This window comes from Neocloeon triangulifer, unplaced genomic scaffold (genome assembly GCF_031216515.1).
Source record: "Neocloeon triangulifer isolate White Clay Creek 2 clone unplaced genomic scaffold, ASM3121651v1 ptg000001l, whole genome shotgun sequence".
Taxonomy (NCBI): Eukaryota; Metazoa; Arthropoda; class Insecta; order Ephemeroptera; family Baetidae; genus Neocloeon; species Neocloeon triangulifer.
Genome location: NW_026775544.1, coordinates 9,332,487 through 9,357,666, shown reverse-complemented (window position 1 = coordinate 9,357,666; position 25,180 = coordinate 9,332,487). Strand labels below are relative to the sequence as shown.

Sequence of the window (25,180 nt, the reverse complement as noted above, 5' to 3'; positions counted from 1 at the left end):
TTTACGAAATGCGTTCTTTAATTGTCAATAGCGATAAATAGTTAGATTTAAAAGAGTGATTTTGGTTTTAAATTAAATTATTTTCTGTTTGGAAGTTACATTTTTTAATTAATTTTTTTTATTGAAAGCTATATTCTCATTCTCAAGGAGCCGAATAAGTTCTTGAACACAAAATATAATATCACAAATCAGAAGTATCACAAATAAAGCTAAAGACTGCATAATGGTGATGATGAGTTGAAAACCTAAGAGTAAAAATAATATTTAGTATTAAATGTGTCTGGTTTTAACTTTTGATTCAGCCAAGACGATGTATTATCCATTAACAATAATTATATCACTTATTTCTTCTTCATTTTTAAGAAGTGAATTTGTTTAACTAAACACAGTCAATTTCAGAGAATTCAGAATAATTTTTTTAATGTCAATTTTCATATTAAATTTATGAAATTATCAGTTTCCTTCGATATTTTTTTTTTTTTTTTGCCTGGAACCAATATTTTTCTTTTATCTACCTTAGCGAAACAACAGTGGTTTGCATTTAATCGCACGCATTTCGCTTAATTGTGCTTACTAACGAGGATTTTCACAGATTATGCAAATTGAAGTGGGCCACCAGCACATCGCTCCGTGGCTTTTCAGCCACTCGCCAAAAAGGCCTCTAAACTAATCGAGGCTTGCCAACGAAACTCTCTATCCTCAACCAAATACACACATATTTCATGCTTCAAAACCCGTCTCAATAGCAAATTTGCGTCGTTCTTTTTACTCTTTTTCTCCAATAATGAACTTGTTGCTCGGCAGGTGTAACGGTAACGCTCATATCGACGATCAATGAACGGCAAAGTTTGATGAGTGCTGCTGGCTAAACCATCTATATAAGTGGCCCTTCATCATTGCACGTTTTATTTCGAACTGTTGGCGAACGGCCAGACACTTGGGCGCTCAAAAGCCTTCGGAGAAGTTACTTGTTAAGTTAGTTGAAGGTTTGCGGCTTGGTTTCGGTGGGGCGAGAATTACTTACCCAGTTCATCTATCTCGCATAACCAATTTGATACAAGCCCCACGTGGTAAACTTTATCTAAATTAATTTTTTCCTGTCAAATGAAGTTGATGCAGTTTGAAAAAAGTTAAATATTTGTGAGGAAAAATAATAAACTCCTGTAAATGTAAATATTATATGCCAAAGAATGGCTGAAATAACAATGTCAAGAATCTACGCTTTGATTTTTTTCTTAACTTTTTCTTCCTCTCTCTCTTTATTCTCTTGAAAATTCATATCTCAGCCAAGCAGCTGGCAAACTTAAAGAAACATATTCAGTCTCTTCTCCAAAGTTCAGACGAAGCTTCTCTCGGAGCAATATTGCGAAGGGCTTTAAGACTGAAGTGGACCTTAAACAGAGAAGCCAGCATAAAAATGGCCGTTAGCTCTTGCCAGTGGAAAGAGCGAGGGAGCACGCGAGGATGAAGAGTGATTGCGGAACTTTGCCTTCAGCATCCTCGGCATTGACAGAGCCGCCTCTGCTGTTTGAGTATTCCAGTCACAGTGACACACACACTGAGAAAATGACAGAAGAGGGTGAAACGATGCTGCTGACGCTTCATTTCTTTGCTCATCCCGCTCTTATACTAAATATTTTGCTGCGTAGACGTCTCTCTGGCGCGCCGTTTATCTAATTAAGGCAGTTAATTGCTTTGAGAAAAGCAGCGCTTCGTGTCACGCCCTTAGCACGTAATTTTTATCACGTCCCTTTCACTCGGATGGGAGGGAGAAAGAGAAATTGGTTTTAATACGGTGTGACGTTGTAATGCAACATACTAATTGGCCTAATTGTCAGGAAAACACGGTTGTTTTCTCATGACACAAATAGAGAGGCATCAAGCTTCAACGCAACTTGCTTTTTTCATAGTAAGTTTGAATAATTATGAGATAGGACAAAAAGCCTTTTATTTGACATAATATTTATTTTGAAATAAGATCGCAGATTGTTCGTAATTGAAAACTCTGAAACTATAAAATAAAATTTCAGGTAGATCGTAACTCTTACATTAAAATGGTCTCATCTGTCATAAAATCAAATAATCTACCTAAGTATTTTAATTCAGATGAGGAAAAATAGGTGATCGTCTAAATAACCTATTAAAAATAACATGCGAGTGTTATAAACTCGGGCACAAATTGCACAATTTAAAAAAAAATCCCAAACGTTATATTTTTATCAGCAGAATTTTTGCTCCATTATAATTTTAGAGGGAAATTTTTTAACGTAATTTAAGCGAATTTTTTTTTGCAAATGAAAATTTTTTATAGAAGAAACTAGAACGTCCGTCATGTGTCACCAACCGGCACAAATTATTCAAGTGGGGTGCCAAGTCGAACTTATGCAAATACCAAGCACATCTGCCGGGCTAGTTGCATAACATTAAGCCGAACTATTCAAATCGCGCGCCGATAAACTTTCTAATTCAATATGTACGCGAGCCACAACGCGAAATTACCGAGGGTCGTTTGCAGGGCTATAGGCCAATATTATAGCAAACGAAATCCATCGCTCGTATGCCCAAAGGTATACAAAACACCACGTCGTGTCCCATTCTGCAGACAGAAGGCCTCGCGTGGGTAAGCCACTTTAATTGCGGGATTAGAGCGTTTAATGGCACGCCTGTGTGTGCATTTACACGCGCACAGCTAGAGTGACGCATAATGCGCGCGATTGTTGACCAAAGGGTCCGTCCTGTGTGTGTGTGATGCGCCGAACAAACTGGGCTCTCTCATCAGGCGCAAGAGGATGATCAATAGAGCTCTTGTGGTGCCCTAACTGGAAAACCGCCGCCTTTCCGACAACATCCGCCGCCACGGCTGCAACACCAGAGTGCATCGTCAATATTGAATGTGGGGATGGCCCTTGTAAATGCAAATTGAACCGCTCTACCCGATCATAGAAAACGGCGAAGTAGCAGTTACGAGAAGGAGTTATAATAATTAATTTTTTTCCAAAATGATGATTTTGTAACATTTTATATTCAGTGTAGTTATTATGCTTGAATAACTACGTTTGTAATTATTTATAAAATATTAGAGATTTTTTTATGCTTTTATTTTGCCATTTATATAATTCTAAAAGAAAAAATAAATTATAATACATACACAAGTCTTAGATATGGCAAACATGCAAAAAGAGGAGTAAATCAATTTGATTGAATCTATCATGACTTCAAGCTTCAAGTCAAAGGAAGACTAACTGAACCTTAAGAATTGTTTTGTAATAACTAGAAACTTAATAAATTGTTTTAAATTTACGGCATCATAAAAATATTTATTTTATTACATATTTAATTTTTAAATAACATTTATTCTATTACAATTTTTAGGCTCCGAGTATTGAGTCTTTACTTTAAATACTACTTTTTCATTAGAAAAATATCCATATATAATACATAAGTTACTGAAACCCCATTGTATTCCAAACATTATGGAAATAAATTGTAAGTTGCTAATCTTCATTTCTTCAATACACATTACATAATGGGGGATATTCAATACACTTAGCTCTCCCGGTATAAAAAATATCCCAGGATAAATCCAAAGGGATAAAATTTAAGGTTAAATATTTTTTTATCACGCCTTCAATTCTTTTGTCCCGCCAATTAAAAGTTTAAAGAGATAAATCAATGTATGTGATTCATTTCACGGGAATCGTAAGATTTTTATTCATTTAAACGGCATTATATTTTTATAATTTAATACAATCATTAGTTATCTGTGAGATTAAAAACATCAGGAGGAAAATTTATAAAATCTGAAGTAAAATTAATTAATTTTTCTTTCGGTTTAACCCTAAACAATGTCCTTCACCACTTTAGAGAACCTCCAAACTGCTCCAAACTAACAACAATAAGTGCTTCTTTGCCACACGCTTGCAGCAGAACAAACAATTTAAATTACAAGCTGAGCGGCAATTAGTTGATTACCACGCAAAACAACCCAAGACGTGCGCGCTACGAAAGGAGGGCTCTCTATGTAAGACTGTGTTCAGCCTTCTCACTCACTTCGCTAATTTTCGTTTGATTATCATGCGGCGCCATCGTGTTGCTTGTTGGGAATTTTGCACGGCCTGTCAAGACGCACTTGCTAAACTTTGCTTGCCAACTAGTTTCCAAGTGTAGAATATTTTAGATTAGTTTGTTGTAACGCTCGCTGAAGCGTGAGAAAGTGGTGATCAGCACGACATGCTCTAGGCGCTTGCATTTGATTACCCCACATTACCAATTGCTAACCCGTATTAATTTTACTGAACCTAAGCAGGTCTTCAAATTTGCTTCAAATCAGATCAGTGGAAGTATTCCATCAATAGGAAGAAAGGAAGAAATAATATAATTATTAAAAAAAAATGGACTTGGTTGGGGAGTTATATTATAAGCAAAGTAAATGGTGAAAGCTTTCTAAATTGCAATATTGTTTGTAGTTTTATGCTACACAAGAGAGTCGTTTTATACACAATGTTTTTTACCAAATTCCAAATTTGTAGCTTTTAAAATATTTTCTTGATTTCACTTTGACCATGAGATTCCACGTAAAAGATTTTTTTTTTATTTGATTAATTTGCTCATAGATTAATTTTAATTTCAATGTTTTTTATTATTGATCTGGATAGTTCACCGCCTTGTCTCAATCTTGAGTGATGATTTAAATCTGATTTGTAATTTGGCATCAAATGTCATTGCAAAGAACAAATTATTTATGCTATGCTAAACTAAAGCCAGCAAGGTTAATAATGTACTAAATTATAGGATTTGCTGTTATGTCTCCATCACTAAGCTAATTTTACTGAAATCGAAAAAGGAGAAAAAATGTCGCAGGATTGATAATTATAAAGAAATTTGCTAGATCGTTATTGGATGTGGTAATTTTTCAGAAAAGAAGTATAAAATCTTTGATGTTTTGGCAAAGAGAATTTTCAAGAGGTTTTCTTAAAAAATTTAATCTTTGCCGCCATGCTGTCCTTGCAAAGTTTAGTAAACAGCGCAGGTAGAGGAGCCGCAAAAATTTACGGACCAGGCACCACTTGGGTTTACACAGCTTCCATAATTCGGCTCTGAAGACGAGCATAATAAATTTTTTGTCGTCATCGCCGCATGTCTTATTAGTGCACTAAATTAGCATAGAGATGGTTTTTGTCTGGAGAGGTCCGCATTTCTCGATATTCTGCACACCTTCCTCCAAATGATATCTGAAAGCAGAAAGGCCAAGAGAGACAGGCTGTGCGCCCAGTAATATAAGAACTCGAGTGCCGTGCCCATTAAACGAAACAGCTCTCTCACTGCGGGAGCTGCTTTTTGTCTCTACGACTAAACAACGTTACATCGGCTAGGCCTGCGCGGGTTTTATTATATTACGATGCGCTCGGCGAAAGCTGTGGCGAAACGTCATGTTTCTATAAAATATGTAAAATACATTCATGGAGCGGCTTGTAAGCAACAGATGACGTCACACTACTATCAGGATTCGCCGAAAAATTAATGCTAAAAATGCAATTCCGAAAAAGAAGCTGTAACATAATTTGATTGTGAAGGGAGATTGTGAAAATGGGAGTTGCATTATCAACAAGATGATTTTTCGGTTAGAAATTCCAACCCATCTCGCAGACATCGTGGGCCTGGATTGTAAAAAGTAATGGTGGTAAGAAAAGGGACACGAAAGAGTTCTTGGATTTCCTGGTTCAACTCGTTATCCGCCGCTGTCCCCATTTCAGCATTTCTCCGTTGTTTTCGCACAACAATCTAAAGTGTTAAAGTTTCTTATAATAACAGCTTAATCGCGCACCTCCCCCTTGTGTAGAAATGTTAGCTCCACTGGAAACTATAAAATTTAAAATGTATAGCTCAGCTTTTATAGCGCATTTTTGTCACACTGTGAATTATGATTGTGGAAGCAAAATTGATGAAAATAAACTGCAAACGTTTCCTTTTTTTGATGGCTTTTTAATCAATCAATGATTTTGCAATCAAAATTTTGCTGACAAAAACGAATTTCTTTAACCAAAATATTTCATTGAAGAATTGATAAAAAAAATTAATAACATTCCATCCAGTTTCAGTCCCTTGGAAATTAACCGTCTCTTGATTGATTAAAACTGCTGTCCCCCAGAATATACTCATCCGGCGGCGAGTCGTCTCTCTTTTTCTAAATTAAAGCGCACGTTTCCATGCATTTTTAATCCGCGTGGGTAGAGAATTATAAATCTCTCGCTCCGCTAGCTTCTTCTTATCTGTCGGCCGCTATCCCCATTTTAATTAAAAAAGAAGCAGCTCGATACAATGCTGCTGCCACCGGAAACTTTGTTCGCACTCTCTTCTTGCTGGCAAGGAGTAAAAGTTTGCGCCACCGCCGTTTGATAAATACACCCGCTCAGGGGGTCACTCCCTTTGTGTACAAAGCCTTTAAAACCACCCAACCGACCGGCTACATACGTTCTGCCACCAAGGCGTTACGAGAGGGTGCAGAGATCGAGCAGCCCTCTTGATATCTTTGGCCAACATAGAACGAGCCTTGACTCTTTCCTTCTCCATGGAATAAGAAATTATTACAATAAATTCTCGATTTTGCTCGCAAATCTTAATAACTGCCCTGGAAATATTGACTCAAAACTTATATTAAATTTTCCGAATTTATGTTTGGAACTTGAGCTCGAGAAAAAAAGGCTTTTGGTAAAAGTCTCCAATGAATCAAGATTCAGTTCAATCAATCAAAGTTCATTTTTAATAATATTAAAAAATGTAAATGAATATGTAATAAAACAATTAAAATATATATTTCAAAATAGATTTACATAAATTTGAAATTTTTAGATACATATGCAGCGTCTAATTTTAATTTAAAAATAGATTATTTTATGATTATCTTAGATTAACTTTTTAAGAATTGATGTAGATATTTTAATTCAATTGAATTGACCCTCTATTGAAAATAATATGAGTAATACTACATTCCAATTGCCAATAAAACGCGGTGCACATGCCCGCATTTCGTCCAAAGCACATTAGGATCCGCGCCAAAACTGCACGTTGCTCGCTGGTCTTCCTCGGAGCATTTTTTGCCTAAAATACTACATAATGACCGGGCGGGCTTGTCAAGAGAAGCGCCGATAAGAAGAGGGAAGCAGCTAGTACTGTCTGAATCATTACTCTTTATGACGATTTTTTGCGTCGCAAACTGTCGGATTTTTTGTTCCGCGTCATGAAACTGCCACAGCTCTAAAATCACAAGAGGCTCGCAGGTCGATCGTCTTTTGGGAGAGAAAACAAAGGATTTTATCGGACTGTCTGCTTACATGTTTTTGCCACATCTGGAGATAAGAAGGTGGGCGGCGTGAAGGGGAATAAATTAATTTTATTTTTATCAATGCACATTTATTAAGTATAGAATTACTCAATCTTTTCAATTTAGTTGAAAATCCACCTGATTTTTTACATCCACGATTTAACTTATTTGTGAACAAACATATGCGCAAAAGGGAGCAAGTGGAATTTGATGGTATTTGAGTCAGAGGTATAATCGTGTTTATCCGGGTCTGGAAATGAGGAGACTACGCCTTAATAATATTAATCCTTTTGATCGCCCTACTCTGCGCAAATATCATTATGGTTGTGTGGAGAATCGTCCGCTCGAGGTGGATTTGGAGCTCAAACTCGCAATAATACATTCCGGCAAAGCGCTGCACCAGCCCTGATTTGATTAGATTTAATGCCCCAGTAATTATTATTGCGGCGGCCTTTTGTCTTTTGTTTGGAATCAGACCCCCGGTGTATGGCAAATGCGGCTCTGTATAAAGTGCAGTCTTGTTCCATTGCCGGTCTCATCCAACAAAGCCAAGTTAAGCCTCTCCTTTATTTTGAGGCGTCATTATTTATTCACTGTATTTAACCGGTAAGCATTCGTACATAAATTTATTATTCAGCATCGATTGACTTGAATGGGCGCGATGGTGTTTGCGGTGAATATTAATTCGAAAGTGAATGGTCTGAATCTATCAGAGCGGCGCCGACCTCATCCATTCAAATTTATATTGCAGTTCGTGTTTGAATTTGAATTCAATGGCGGTTCATCAACAGAAGCAAGCCGGAATTACAATTTCGGCAGCAGAAATTTGTGCATCAAATATGAAACACTATTGTAATGTTCTGAATCACAATGAGGGATAAAAATAAATGTGTTTGGTTTGTGGTGAGATTTTTCCTGAAATAATGAAGCTTAGGGAAAATATGCGGAATATTCTCTTTTGTTGATTCTACTGAAAAAGAGTAATGTAGGCTTAAAAATTAAATTTGAGAATTTATAATTGAAGACAATGCTGAATCCTTGATTTTTTTACTAGTGAATGAAATAAAAATTTAAAAAACCAATAACGCTAAAATTATCAGCTATAAGTTATGTATATTTGTGAAGAAGGAAAATGTTTAACCTGCAAATTGACTTTTAAATGCAATTACGTAAATTTTATATAAATTTATTTATTTAAAAATGTCTATTAACACTTTTGGCTTATTAGAAACATTATTTTAACGTAAAAAATTATGATTAAAAAATAAATTTCCTAAATTATTACTTTATTAATTTCAAAAATGTTTTTTAATAAATTTAGTAATCTAAAAGTATTAAGAGTAAAATTTATTAATTGCAATTATTATACGTTGATTTATAGTTGAACTCACTATATTTCTTTTCTATTATTTACAAAGTTGTATAATCTAATTCTATTTTCAAGGAGAATAATCTGATTATTACATTCATTTTGAATACAAAATAAAATTGTCAACATACGGACAATATACAATTCAAACAAACACCCAAAATATTTTTGTGCGTTTGTTTTGGCCCAATTCATTTCATGATGTCCCGAAACGACATTCGAATTTTATTTAATAAACGTAGTTACACACACCAAACTGCTAAATACCACATTGCAGAAATTCACAATGAGCTTTGTTATGGCGCCGCCATTCCATAACGGGATTCCAGCAGCAGCAGTTCACGGTATTTTAACGGACAACGGAAGGGCGAATTACACCATAAAAATGTGCGCATCACATATTGGCCTCACATTTTTTTTTCGTTTCACAACGACGAAAGGGAAAAAAAGCTTTTTCCCAGCCGTAAAAATGGGCATTTAGCGCACAGCCGGCGGCAGGACTGTTTTGATTGCGCCCGAGCTCGTGCGCAGCAATTTAATTTCGCGCTTTTTAATTTACCTTTTTGACTTGACGCAATTGATTGCCAGTGCGGAGCGAGCTGTAACGTAAATTGTAAATTTCGTGACGCTTTTTTTTAATTAAACGCCGCGAACATGTATCATTTCATAAATCCGAGTAATCTCGTTTTAATTCGAGCCACGGTGTGTCCAGCTCGCTCACCTTTTTGACACACACCGGCAGCATCAAAATCTCTCTCACATCCCCTATATTCGTCGCTGTTTGAACCGAGAGGGATTTAACAACTCGTCGTGTTTGGCGTGCTTCAAAGTGCTTTTCAATAGCCGCGCACACCTTACTCGCTCGACCCAATCCGGCTGCTGGCAGACCCTGCTGCAAAATGTGATTGCCATTGCCGGCGGAATGCCCGGAATCACGTGCATGATTTGCCATTCAAGACCCTGCTCAAATATCCCTCGCTTGTGTGGATTTCAAATTGCTTCCGTAATGCTGCGTGCTGACCGGCGAATTCGAATGAGGTGCCATTTGATGTCTGGCATTAGTCATAATTGGATCAAACGAATCTGTTGCGCTTTTGCTCCCCAACAGAACGTTTCATAAAATGAATTAATCAAGCTCGTAAAATTAGTCACTCTTTTTTGTTATGAAGTTTTATTATTACTTTTTTTTATAGAATACAGCAATTTAGTAGTTTATATTCAAGAAAATTTATTATTTAAGTTGAATTTTTGGGTTTATTTACATAAGAAAGAATTGAAATACACACATACAATATCATTTTGACGTATATATTAAATTTAATCTAGTTATCTCCTTCTGAACGCTCTTTAACACTATTTTAGCTACTGCTGGAATATGTATTTAATTTAAATAACATATTTTTAATATTTGCAGAAAGCAAGAAATTTATGCGCTTTCTTAAAATTGAAAATATCTTGAAATAACTCTAAATTTGTTTTAATTCTTAATAATTATTCTGTATATCTCAGTTGATTTAATTTCATTCAATTAAAAGAAATGGATTAAAATTTCAGAATTTTGTGGCTCTAAATAAAATAAATAACCATTTTGGTAGATAAATAAAAAATTGATCTGCTTGGCAGTAGTTATTGCAATGACACGCGTGCCCTTCCCGCCGTTAATATGCAAAAATTGCCTAAGTCAGGAGGTTGGCCAATCAGGTGCGTGTGTAATTTTCCAAGTCATCAATCATTTCTTAGATAAATAAATAAATTCATCAGTGATATGTGTTTTGTGTGTGCAGCATGAGGCAAAGCATGGAGAAAAGTTTAAAAAGTTTTTTTTTTGTGAATTTAGACAGTAAATGTCATCGCCGATTAATAGGGATCTCTTTTAATTAATTCACAAGTGAAAAAAAATGTAATTGTTCCAGAAAGAGCTTCTTCTGGACTGCAGGAAGAGCGGCCAGCAGATCAAGGTAGGCATTAAACTTACAAGCGCTTGCCAATGGGCAAACAGATTATGCAGCGCATAATCAAAATTTCTAATTTTCAGTTCCGTATATTCTATCATTTTCTCTATAATAAAAAAGGAAAATTAATATTTTTTTAATTATAACGTGAGCCGAGAGCGATAGAAAAATTTGAAAAGCTAAACTTACATCCGAAGCTGACATAACTCGCCATTCGATTTAAATGGCCGGTCAGTTTAGCCATGGGCTTGGTTAGGCTTTTGAATCGTCCTCATATTATGATTTGATATTTACGTATTAGAAAATTGAAAAACTAATATGTATTGAAAAGATGCGTTACAAAAGACAAATTTGAACTTTACCCCTTTAGGTTTTATTATTCTACGTCAACTTCAAAAACGATTTAAAGTGTTTATGGGCAGAACGAAGCCTTTGTGGAAATTCAAAAGAAAAATGAAAGTGTAATTGGCTGGAGGGTGATAACCGTTGCCAAAAGTGCACAAAGAGGCGCAGACAGGCGTGTGCGGCACAATTTTTCATCGGGCGAACGATGTTCCTCACACAAGCCCAGCGAGTCTCAGCGCCGGTTGCTTTAAAGGCATTGATCTGGCATATGCCTTGCCGCGTTCGCCGGAGCTCGGCTGCCTGCCGAGTCAAAGATTGGATGCTCGCGCTCAAATGAGCAGGGGCCGGTAACTGGCGAGGAAGCACGCGTTGAAATACGACGTGTGCCCATTCACTAAAATTCACTTTCCTTTTCGTGCTCACAGCATTGCCCAAGCGTGAACGCGATAATACATAATTTTCAAAATGCATGCGCCATCGATTTAATGAAAGGAAATGAAACTGCGCGATGGTTTTGTTGGCGCGACGAAATTATTATTATTATTTTATAGTGAATTTTAGCCTAGACGGGAGGGAGGTGCTGGCGGGTCGGGTGGGGGTGCTGCTGATTAAACAGAAAATAAATGAGCTGCGCACATACAGCAGTGAGTGGTATTTTATGACACTCGGAAATTAGTTTGCATCCCACTTGTGTGCTCACCGCGACTGATTGCGATCAAATAATCACAGCGTAGCGCCACTTTCCGTTTGTTTTCAATAAAATTTTGAATAATTGCCTGCAGGAAATTTGGTAAGTTTGATGAAGGCTCCAATTTTTAGTGCAATAGCCTTAATAACCTTATTTATTATTATATTTTATGTTATTTTTAAGAATTTATTTTACTGGCATTTTGAACAAATTAACCTGATGAACAGCAGTTATTCATAATTTTGTTCAAATTAAATGTGATTATTGACTAAAAATAAAATATACAATGTACATATTGAAAAAGAAAAAGGACATGATTATATCAATATTGACTGTGGAATTTTAAAAAATATTAAATTGATTAAATAATATTATTAAAACAGAAATTAAAATAATATTGCCTGAAAAGAAAGAAGGGTTGTGACGGGAAGGCTGAGGCCGATCGCATATCTTCATTGAGAATTTTTTACTATTCTTTGCCTGACCCCCCCCCCCCCCCCGATTTACCATAGTTTTCGTCCTATTTTTGTCAAAGTTGTTTGCATTTTTTGCAGCCACGCTATATTTTTTCTCATCACACCGTGAAATTAAGATAAATTTTAGATACATGTCAATGTAGTAAATAATGGAATTAAACTATTTCTCTAGTGCAAATGGCATGATGACCTGTACGAGATCTCTTGTTATCTGGGTTCAAATTCTTTTACGCAGCAATGTAGAGCACCTCTTTACGAAATTCCCTTGCCATCAAGCAAACGAGCGTCTGAACGAGCTGCGAGTGTATCTGCGGAAAGATCTATATGTGCCCACAAAGACATGTATCCTGTAAAAATGGGTTAGCGAGGTGCCGAGAGGCACGTCGACACGCATTCTGATAAAATCTGAGAACAGACCGACCGAACACAAGCTCTGCCAGCCTTGTCACCAGAATGTGTTCCCATTTGCGAGTGATGGTGCCAAGGTCAACTTCCGGCGTCTCTCGGCTCGCGAATCCAGTCAATATTTCGCTATCACCGCGACGGGCGGGCCTCTCCTCGCCATCAGGCGAGAGTGTTTGTACATTTCCGACTTGAGTCTGAATGCGAGCTGTGAGCGCCAGACCGACCAAATCGATTCTTCGTATGCCCAATTGAATGCGTTTTTTTACGATACAGAAATTTGAGCAACCAACTTTATCGGGGAATGCTTCTGAGAATAGTAGCAGGGCGGCGCCGGTGGAATGGCCATCCTTTTTTATTATTGAATTTATAAGCCCATCGGCGTGGAAGAGAGAAAAATATGCACCATGGATTTTTGCAAAGCCTCTAGATTAAATCCCCGTTATCGCCGAGCTCTGCACTTTCTTTTTTTAAATATTTATTGAGTTTCACTTGATAATAGAGGGTTGAAATACACAATATTTACGGATATGGAATCTATTTTTGGTCTCAAAAGGAGGATTTAGCTTTCTTATTATAATGGAGTTGAGGATTATCCGACCAGATAATTTTGGTTGAATGAATATTATTGGATTAGTTTGAATGTTCTTTTATGTCCACAAAATTTGCTTTGAATAAAAATTTATTAATTCATTATCAGTTAAAAATTTTTACTTGGGAAGTTTCCACACAAAAACTCCTGGAATATTAAAATTATGCAACTGGCTTCTCATATTTGCTACGCCGGTTGCATACAGTATAAATTTGATTCATACGAGCGCAGGAAAGGTTAAGAAGTTGTTAAAGGTAAAAATCTAAACTAATTACCAATACAGTCATACTTTTTGATCACCAGACAAAGGCTGAGCATCAGATCTATTATGTTGGCCAAAAAAAAGATGTCTTCCGCCCAAGCCATAAGGCCACAGGGCTCTGACGGCAGCCGTGTACCAACATAGTTTGGGGATGCGTAGCCTTTGTCACCAGACTCACCAGAGAAATCATTTTGTTCATATAATAAATTTCGGAGCAATTGGAGAGGAACAATAATTTATTTTTAACGTCGGCATAATTATAGAAGAAGCAATTGTAAGCAAAAATTTCTTGACAAAATATTAATATTTTTGTTAATTGGTATTTATTTTAAATTTCAACACAATATTAAAAATTTTAACAAAAATAACTTTTGTTTTATTTATGTAATATTTAAAAATAACTTAATTTTTTTTACATAATTTGATACTTACATTTCAAAATATTTTCATTTGTTTTAAACTTGTTTTAAATTTTTTTGACGGACTATTGTAATATTTTAAAATTAAATAAAATAATGGTTGAGAGTATAACTATCCATCTAATGATATTAAAAAATATTTTCCACAGAAGCTGATGTTATGTATTTTAATGCATTTTGTTACAAAATTAATGTAATCGGGCATCATTTCAAAAAATCCTCAAATACTCACAACATATTATTAGCTACTGACGATGTTGTGAATGCAGACCAACTCACCACAGCAAGATTTCCACCCGAAATGTATTGAACCGTTTGGATAGTCCGGCAGCTTAATTTGCCACCCAATTAGGGTGTGTGGGCCAACCGAGGGAGCGTGTGGCGGTGGCGTGAAGTGCGCAATTTGTATAGAAACAATCGCTCTCCATTTATAGCCCGCGCTTCTCCACTTGTGCATTCAGTGCCAAGTGCAGCTTACCCATATAATCGCTCGCTCGCTCACTCGCCAGCATCGACTGCTTGCTTGCAGCACATAATAACACACATTCATTGTGTGCCTGCCGGTCTCTCTTTAGCTCCAGCTCGGGTCACAATGGCCCCTTTCCTCGCACCGCGCCGGGGGCTAAATAAATCAGAGCGGCTTTATTAAACCTACTTCCACTTTGCTATCTGTCTTTTCTGCCGCTAGATAATCGCGGCGATAATATATTGGGAGGGCGAATGCTTACTTTAGCCCCGGTGAGGAACGAGTGCGCGCCGCCCCATTATTAATTCAAGGTGTGAAAATTGATCGAGAAGAGCAAAGGGCGCCGATTTCCGCGCCCCGGGCCGCATCTCTCCCGCCGCCCCTTTTCAACACAAAGACTTGGAATTCGTGCCAGCTGAGGCAATAATTGCTCGGTGGAGACGCTGAATGGAGATGTGGGAGAAATAGGGCCTTTTATATATATTTTTTCCTCCCCTGCCACTCACCGAGAGTTTATCGAGGAATTCGTAAATAAATCTTCCCCTCTCAGGAGCTTCTTTTCAGAGTGGTTGGTAATTGAAATAAATTGAAATGCTCATCGTTGGAAATATGTGTTTTGTCTGTCTGGAGGTCTGTGTGTTTTTAAAATTTGTGATGCACTGAAAACAAAAGGCCGCAGTTAATAGCAAAGTGTTGAGCAGGGTGCCAAAAACTTAATGCGCTCTCTGCATAATGTAATTGCAGCGGAACAATGTTTAGAGTGGGTGTTATGCTGGAAAGGCAGCGGCTAAAATTATTTATTATTGTGGCCCGAAGCAGCGCGCGCCCTATTTTATACAGCATAATGTAATAAAATTCAAGTCCTATACCGTATATGAACGAATTCTTTTTTCTCCTTCTGGCCGCGCTGAATGTTTTTGCCTGTTGTGCGCGATGCAGTGGGTCATTTGGTAGATAATAAATTTGATACAGCGCGCTGAATTTAATGCCTCTGCTTTATGTTCTGAATTTTAAAATAACTTTCATTTTTGCGAAGCTGTTTTACGAGCAAACTTTGGCACAATTTTGGTGTTATTTTGAATTATGCACACCATATTATGGCGCAAAAGTAGCCAGCCAAGGGTCCACCAAGGCTGGAAAGCTAGTCAGTTATATTCACTTGGCCGGACCACTGGACACAATCACAGGCAAGTGAGGTCATTCAAGTCTATGAAAAGCTTGAAAATCGTAGAAAAAAAGCACTATTTTTTTTTAAAAAGTGAATAAAATTCAAAATCTGTCATATTTATTTTTTTATTTTCATTATTGATATCTGATATGGTTTCATTTTTTTTTTAATCGTAATAATGTGGGAAAATAAACAGCAATAATAATACCGTTATTATTAAAACATTGCTGACATCATTATGCATAAGTGATGAGCGTGATGGTAATTTATAAAGTCGTGTAAATACGAATAAATTGTCAATAATGCAGTAATTTATTGGAAAAATTCAGTTTCACGGGATAAAGCATCGGTTCATTGATTACTTCATCCATCTCGTTCTGACGGTGTTAATAACGTTTTTATTTTGATATGAAACGAGGAACGGAAATTTGATGAAATTGACTTTGAGCGTTGAAAAATAAAACGCTCTATTCCTTCATTCCGTGCATGATCTTGATTGCTTCCATTCAGCATTTTGCTTTTGTTTGTGATTGATATTCAAATCTACTGTTGATGGAGTACGTCCCTTCCGTTCCAATTATTTTCATAATGCTCGCAGGCCAAAAGGGTTGATTGGCTATATTTTTTTATGTTTTGTCCTCCCAGGGGTGGATAACTGGTGGATTGTTATGATATTTTTTCAGCTAAATCTCATGATTTAATAAGCAAAATTCGATCGATCGCGTTACGCGATATCACGAACCCCTTGAGAAGCTGAAAGAAAAGAGAGGCTTATTAAGCAAGCCCACTTATAGAATTTGAAACTCAAATCCCTGATATCGTGGAACAAAGTAGCTCGGAAAACTTCTCTGCCGAGCATTATGGCCAAAAGTGAAAGGAAGTAGCGAGTGGCCGGGGGTCGATAAAAACGGCCAGATTAGAGGAACTTGCGAGAGACCTCAAATCAGATAAATTAAAGTAATCCTTATTCGCGACCTTTTCCTTTTATCTCTCACTTTTAGTTTAAGGAAAAGTTTTAAAGAACAAATTGACCCAGCGAGGGAGTTTTTTAAATAGTAGAGTTCCTTTTTTTGCATTTTTGCTACACTGCAGCGTGGGACGTCTGCCGGTCAAAAAATGAATGTGATCTTTCTTACTTGCTGACAGATGACAAAAATCCTCTTCATGCATGGTGAGCATTTCCCGACTGTCAGTCCGGCAGCTTATCTCTTTATCATATCAACTGGGAGAACCACTTTGAGCTGCTCAAGGCACACCATGCACCAAAGTCTTTTCATTCGGTGGGAGTTCATATTACTCAGAGCACCAGCTGTTGAGTGATGCTCGTACTGGCCACTAGCACTGACAGATAAATTAAATTTTGCCTTTTTACTCAGCTCAACCGTCCCTAACATGAATGTTTTTGACCGTGAAAGAGTGACGCATTTTATTGTTTTTTAGCATTAGGTTGAGTCTTATAAGCACATGTTCGTAAATTTATCTTAAAAAAAATCTCGTTGAAACGCTGGAAAATGTAAATTTTGCTCTGCATTTTTTGATTGCGAAGAATTTTCTTGCAGTTTTATGCTCTAGCTGCTGATTTCGCTCGACTTCAAATGCAGCACCGAGCAAAGCGTTGTTGCGTTGTTTGTTAGCCTGCCACTTCGCAAACGGTACATAACATGCAAATAGCGCGAAATTGCAGCAAAGCGCAAACACAAACAAAGAACACTTTGCGTTTATTTAAAATGTTTGCGTCTCGCTGGGATTGATTCAAACAATTTGTAAGTAAAACAGTCCTGGTTCTCAAAGGTTTCGCTCTTTTCATTCTTATTTATTCTCAATGAAAACCGTGTAAAGCTTAAGCTTAGTCTTGCCTTCATAGCCCTTTAGCTTAAGATGTATTTTTGGTATATTTGATACAAAAAATTATTCGATTCCTAAATGGTCGATGCTTAAAAAATAGTAGTTTAAAATTTAAAGTTATTATCAAAAATCAAAATTATTATCTGACATAAATTTGAAATAGAAAGTGAAATTTCATCGCCGCATTCTGATATTAAAAATTTAGTTCATAATAATTCAAAGGATCCGTTAAAATATTTTTATCTACTAATAATTAAGTACATATTAATTTACTTCATAAAATTTCCCCCCCCCCCCCCCCCATTTAGCTTCAAAATTTATGAAATGACAAAATAATTAATGGAATAAATAATTAATAATTTAAGTTTTGTTAAAAAAAATAAAATTATAACGTCTTCTTTTAAAGTTAATTTTTGTAACTTTTCATACTTTGTATTAGAAAATAAATTACTTTATAGTATGTAAAATATAATATGTTTTATTAATACTTTTACTAATATTATTCAACAATGATTTGGCATAGTCAAATCAAGTCTTTGCAACAATGGCGATTAAAATTTCCAACAATCGTTAAACTCTAATTATATTGTTGTGATGACTTGATTTGACTATGTCAATGAGGAGTCATTAACTGCGTAAAGTATTTGATTTTAAGGTGTTTGTGCAGTCTTAACGTTTCATAAAATATACATACATGTAGCTCAATTTTTATTGTGATTTGCTTAAATAAGAAGAGGAATTAAAAAAATCCTACAAAATTTCAGCTTAATATTCATGCAAGTAATCTTTCTCACAGATAAATCATTAAAGGCATTAAATGTATTTCATCCTCTGGTTGACACCTCCATACTTTTTGCCCAACTTCCGAATAGTGCAATTTTCAAACTATCCTATTGCGCCGGATTTTATGCAATGTCGTCTGAAAAAGACCAACGGCACAGATATTCTATTCCAATAACGACAAATACACGATTGCTTTCAGGAAATCTGGTATACGTTCTCAGCTGCTCGACGGACGAGACCGGGGAGCAATAATCGGGCGAAACGGGCGGAATTTAATAATATTTTTGTGACGAAAGTATTTGGCATGCGCGCATTCATGTTCCTCGGTTTGCGGCGCCGCGATCGGAGGCGGCGAATCTCACCCGCTCGCCAGTCGCCCTTCCGCCTCGACGCAGTCAACACAGCTCCCGCACCCTCTGAAGCATCACGTGTGCTCCATATAAAAAATAAAAACAAATCGTGCGTTACTCCAGTTCGCCAACTCTGTGACTCTTGAAAGAAAAGTAGTGCCGAGCGGCCATTCTTGAAGCGCCCAGCAGGTGAGTGTTCTTTTTTCCATTCATCAAAACTCAAGGGCGGGCCCCCTGTATATATAGTACGGTGATGACAAATTTTATTACGCTCTCAATGCACCTGCCGCTGAGCGGGTAATTTATAATTCAGCGTTAATTATTTCGCATCGTCGAGACAGGCTAATTTATTGCTCTTCGCCGGCAACACCCTGCCGCGTTTTATTATTTCAAAATCCTCTCTCGTCCGCTGCTGTCGGCACTACTACTTTAAAATACACAAAACGACTTTTCACCTGCGGCGGACTTTGTACGCGTCATGAACTTTTTTATTGATTGCCGGATAATTTCGCAGCAGCGGCTCGAGCTCTTTGAAGTATGAAAAACTTTAAAAGCAGCTCCTTGCTACATTAAACACAGCCGCTTTTTGCCCGAGCCATAAAAAAACGAGGCACAAAGAGTGCCCGGCATAAAATCAGCAGCAGCAGTACTAGTCCGTTTTACATTTGCATATATTATATTTCAAGTGTCATCCAGTGCATTCTGTTTCTCGCTTTGCCTCTCTCGTCTCTGCAGGCGAGTATTAAAACAGCAGGTGCCTCTTTTTCCAGCAGGAAAAAGAAGTCTCTGACCTCCACTTGCCGTAATTCAAAGCGGGGAAAACCTTTTACGCGCCCCATTGTGCAAGATTGCTCTTCACGAGATCAAAACCTTTTTTATTTTAGTGACTTTCAATCTCATCACAGACTTTAAATTTATTATTTTGAAAAATATACCAAAAAAATTTTATTTCCCATTGGCATAGTGCAGGACAAAAATAGTTGGTTACAATTAAAATTCATACAAATTTCCTTTTTTATTGATTTTCAGGATTTTTTCTTTTAAATCTTGCTGATTGATCGTTTCGCAAGATTTTCAGTACTTTCTTTAAATTTAGATGTATTAAAATATAAATATTGGCAGATCTATCAGTTACTGTTTTCTGAGTAGCAGCCATTGAGCACAGACTAATCTATTCAAAAATGCTCACCACTGGAAAATTTAGAGGCTGCTTCTATGCGCTTCTATGTATTCCTATAACGAAAAACAAATAAATGCCTAGAAGTCTAGGATCTTATTATTTGACAGAAATACATAAAATCCATCCGGATTCAAATATTTTATATTCTTAAGCCTGTCAATTCACGTGTTTTTAAATGAAACGGTAAAATACTGTTCATTTTTTTTTTAATATACCTTCAATAATTATTACCATTATTTATGGAAATTTATCGACTAATTTCTGCTCAAACATACAAAATTAATTAAAAGATATAACAAAAATAAATAAATTAATTAAAATTTTCCAAGCTTGCAGAAACAATGTATGGATCTTTTCAACAATCGTTTCAAAATATTTTTTTTCAGTAGCACCTTCACACAAAAATCATGTCATATACCCAATCTTTTGCTGTCACGGCCCTCATTGTATGCAGATATGCCGTTCAAATCCATGTAGATTTCCAGTCCCATACAATTTCATTTCGACTTGAGGCGCATTCATACATACATACAAATTTGTAGGGTGCCTTTCCTATTGAAAGAATCAATTTATTGCCTTGCTGTGTTGTGTGTATGGCGTGAGGTAGAGGTCTTGATTTAAAAGCAGCGCTTCCAATAAAGCAAGGGGAGAAAAAGAGGTGTAGGTGCAGAGAGAGAAAGAAAGAGATGGAGGTAGAAAAATAGAGGGATAAGGGTGGAATGCCGCGCAGACAGACTGTCTCTCGGTATAAATAATTCAGCAGTTGTGCCAGCACGCGTAATTGAAATTTTGATCACATCCAATAAACGCGGCCCAATGATGCTGATCTGTGCGCGGACTTTCCAAAGAGGAAGGACGGAGGCCGTCGGACCTTTGACCGTTTCAAGACAAAATGTCGCCGTCGGTCCGTGAAGTTGGATTCTTTTAGTTGAGAAAAGAAACCATTTGTGCGTGCGGCGGAACTGCTGGAAAGCCTCTTGGAGGAAACGCAAATTGATTTTATATTCCCATTTGGAAACAACTGCTCAATTATTCATGAGTGCCATTTGGGTGGCTGATTGTTAGACGAAAATCAAACACAAGTCTTTAGAAAAGACAAATTCGAAGATAAATTAATAATGTGGCAACTGTGGTTTAGCTTTCCAATTTTCCTTGGTCAAATATGAACAAGACGTAATTTGATTGAGAGTCAATTTAAATGAAAATAATTATGTCATAACGAAAAAAGTTAACTTGTTGGAAAAAATTAATTTTGTGAAAAAAGTACATTCATCATTTCTTTACCAATTTTTGTGTTCCTGATGCATAAATCATAAATTCAAATCAACCTAGAATTTGCCAAAATCTATCCAATTTATATGATGAAACCATTTAATGATTAGTTTAATAAAATAAAATTATTACGTCTGTGTTTAGCGTCTGTTCATTACTACAAGGTGGGTCGTGCAATTATGCAGGATTTTGGGCGTCCCAACATAAACAAATTAAGACCGCTTAACACATGTTTAACTATCCGACGTCGCGCTGCGGATCTAATGCTAGATTAGCATAATCGCTTGTGCGAGACTGCGAGCACCAGAATTTGACTGTCTCCTGGCTATAAAGCTGGAAATGCGTGTAAAGGCGGGAGGTGGGCTGTTAAAATTCATACTTAATGAGACCTAACGCTTTCCATACATATATTCCTATCACGAATCTCCAACGGCAAAGAGAGGGTGTAGGAGGGTATGAAGAAATGGCGGATAATAACTCTTGGTGCGGATGACGAGCGAGAGCAGAGAACAGGCCCAACTCTGTTAGTCTAATGGGCCGATGATCATTATAAAATACATTCATAGTAAGGAGACACGCCCTTGAAGATAACCATTTTATTCATATCGCCGACCTCATAAATTTCAAATTTGATCCCGTTATTTCAAGACCATGTTCGGAAAGAGTACTGACTGGCTACTGCGCAAATAAAATCTTAGAAAAAGAATTCAAAACTCAAAGAAATTCACAGTACATTTAATTAATTTGAATTGTTTCACATTTTTTTTTCATTTTTCAAGTAATAATAAACAAGTATTTATACTGAGTGGAAGATTTGAAGACAATGTTATAAATTATATTATTGCACTTTATCATGTTTAAAAAATGGAATTAATCGAAATATCATGAATTACAAACATTTCTAAAATGGTGTTTGAATTAAAAACTGCGTGGGTTTTTCACTTTTTGAAACCAAAAGAACAAAAATGATTGAAAGGAAACGTCATTTTATTTTTGAGTGGATACCTGTCTAGCGAAAATAATGATTTTTCCCTCGGCTGCACACAGAACAGAGCCAACAAATTGTTCGGTGTATACACTCTGCAAAAACATGTGTCGAGCAAAGTACGTGTGCCTTTGTGGCGTGAGGAAAAGTTGTATGGCTTTGCAGTTTCTTCCGATTCTGGGTGGAAAAAGGTGTAAGCTTGCGGCTTAATTCCACATGCTGATGAAACCAGAGCCGCTTCTGTGAAAAAAAACCCACTCGCCGTTTTTGCTTAATGCATTCTTAATGCTGAGGAGAAAATTCACGGCCGTAATGAAGGAATGCCGCTCAGCTTCTTTTGACTCTCATTACCGAGTGTATCATGTTTGTATGCAAATTTCATTCCATTAGCAACGCGACTTGTCTCTTTATTGCGCGGGGAAGGACGTTAATTCGTAGAAATCCCGTCGCAGCAAGAAAAACTTTTGTGGCGATAACGCCGCACATGCCACTGCTAAAGGAGTCTTCTTTGCCTGGCGCAAGAAGTTTCTTATTCTGGGGCGTTTTGTGTCTTTCTTTTGAAACTCGATACGTTCGGTTATCTACGAAAAGAAAAAGCCGAGGAGCGGCTGTGAATGGAGCGATCCAAAGCTCACTCTAATGATGATGAGCGACGAGAGTGGAATTGGACGGACATAATTTGTCTGATGTGCCGCTGATGAAGTGGATAAATTTTGTATAGTTTCCTTAAAAGTAGCTTCAAACTTACTTAGCGAGTGTTAGTTTTAAATTGAATTTCAGAAATACCATATAAACAATAAATCAATTAATTGAATCATGAGAAATAATTTTCATTTCAATGTGGTGTGCATATTTAACGTTGTTAGTTTTAATCCACAGCCTAAAAAATAATTTTATTTTTTTATTTATAATGCCAAAAAATTAATGTCATGTGTTTGTAGAGAGAAGTACAATAATATTTATGTTGACATGTTTTTGTTACTAACTAAAATATCAAACAAGTATTATTACTTTATAATATATTGCAATAAATGATTGCACTTACTGCAAATAAGGGTACCAACGGACAATATCTGTCTTAACAATATAAAACATTCATGTTTTTAATAAATTTAAAGAACTAAAAATAAAAAGCAAAAATATAAAAAGAAAGATTTTGTTTTTGAATAAAGTTATTAAAAAAAAAATTTATGTAAATATTTTAAAAATAATTGTTTTTAAAACAAAATCCAATCATTTAAATTACCAAATACATTTTATTTTTAATTTCAATACTTTCATCCACTCTTAATCACTCCTAGTTCTCCTGCACTTCCCAAAGTTAATAAAAACGTGCGGGTTTTGTTTTTAGAATTTCAACATGTTGCCAACATTGATAATCATTTCGCCCACGTGCGGCCCTTTGTCGCAATATCTCTTTCAAAGCACCCTTAATATAGGCAGGGCACAGAGAAAATCGTGTGATTGCTTTGGGCAAAGCCCTGCGCCTTCTGTTCTGCGTGCAAGAGCGCAGGTGAAAGAGCTACCTGCTTTTTTAAAGTCGTCATTCGCTAAACAGGGGTTTATCTTTACAAACATATACACAGGCGCGGGCGCTTCGGCTCTAATCTCTGCGCTGAATTAAATCCCCTAGGACTTGCAGGGACCCCGCAGTTTCATTTGAATGGAGTCGACCTACCAATTTTCAAAAAAAGCAGCAGCAGCCTTATTTAATTTAGTGGAGCGTGTGCGTTTGTTTATATTTCTGCGCTGATGAAAATGTATGCTAATTATTCTCACGCCTCCGTGCACTCTACATTATTAATTAACAGGCAGGCGAGTGTACGGCGACGGAAATATACACGTATTTTGCTTGATAGCAATGCAAATGTATGAAATGCATTGTGCTTTTAGTAGTGACCTAATTTTAAGTGGAAAAAACTGTCCACGTGCTTTACATTCTAAAAGTTATTTTGCTAAATATATGGTAAATGGTGAAATTCGTGGGTTGTGCTGCTTATGAATTAAAATTTATAAATAATAGGGTGGATTCTTCATTTCAGATTGCAAGGTGGTTAAGAAGCGTAAAAAGAGAAAATAAAAAAGGATATCAAAAGTCTTGATTATATCTCATTCCAGGGATCAACTGGTATCTGATCGCCTAATTATTTTTAATGTGTAATTTGTTGAAAAAAAATTTTTAATTTATTACTGGGGAACAATCTTTCACACGTAAACTCATTCAGTCAAGTTTTCCTCAAATCCGATGCTTCATCGTTCAATTGGTTCATCACTCTGGTTTATTATTTTAAGATTTTGTTGCCCAAGTTGTTAATTCGAAAATAATAAACTTGGAAAATATTACTTTGTTTGAAGCGAATCAACTTATTAAACTTGTAAATGTTATTAATTATTTACCAATCATAAGTACAAAGAGGTAAAATTAAAGTCTAAAATTATTATCCAATATTAATTTTGTAGAGGGAAGATGGAAAATATATTCCGTCTGTAAATTTAAAATAATTCAATAAAGTAGTTTAAAACTGCTTTCAAGAAATTTAAATCTTCTTCTTGTTTGTTTTATTTTCCTATTGGCTTTGTTTGCAGAAATGCAAATAGCCTCATGCAACAAAGCCTGTTCATCTGCATTGTCAGCTTCAATGCAGTTTCCAATGGACGGCATCTGCTGCGTACATATTGCAAGTGAATGGCCTTTGGAAACGGCCGCCCTGAGTAACACAAAATCTATATTATTGCCGCACACGGCCAGCGGGGTGTATCAGTCCCATATCGAGAGGAGCTGGGCTGTTTCTCGTCGTAAATACAAAATGCATGTGCGGCTTGTTGATGCCAAAGCGTTGCTGCTTTTGCATTCGCCGAGTGTGCAATAACCAGGTTATCCCTTTTCTCGCGTGTGCCCTTTGTTTCGCACCGGCCTCGAAAACAAAAGTTCTCATTAATATATTATCATGCTGGCTGGTGGATGCGAAACGGCGGCGTAGAGCTTGTCTGCGAGGCAATATTAATTCCACGGATGGCAAAGGCAGATAACATTCAAAGGCTGCAAAAATAATTTGTTCCTTCGTTTGTATTCCCTTTGTCGCATGTGTGCGTTGCAAAAAGTGTGTACTTGGTGACCTCTTTTTGTGTTTTGGCGGCTGTTTTTGTGCGGGCCTCGCAACGTTCAACAAAAACAAAATTGTTTGCGATACAGAAAGAGCTTGAAAGGCGGCTCTCAACAAATGAATTTAATTACCAATCTTTATCCTAACGGAACTTTTTTATTTTCGTTTCCAAGCTTCTAAGGCTGCCTTCAAAGTCCAAAA

The 25,180-nt window shown here is 36.6% G+C and overlaps 1 protein-coding gene across 6 annotated transcripts in view; it reads left to right on the top strand.

Moving 5' to 3' along the window:
* The window catches only part of LOC132195049 (uncharacterized), a 151,709-nt gene that overhangs the window by 22,038 nt on the left and 104,491 nt on the right, over positions 1–25,180 (top strand). For 2 of the 6 annotated variants that reach the window (XM_059616769.1, XM_059616803.1), the window contains exons 3-4: positions 10,604–10,648; positions 18,288–18,627. The gene's annotated coding sequence lies outside the window, so the exon portion shown is untranslated. The remainder of the gene's footprint in view (positions 1–10,603; positions 10,649–18,287; positions 18,628–25,180) is intronic. The other 4 variants (XM_059616763.1, XM_059616778.1, XM_059616796.1 and 1 more) reach the window with 3 other exon arrangements.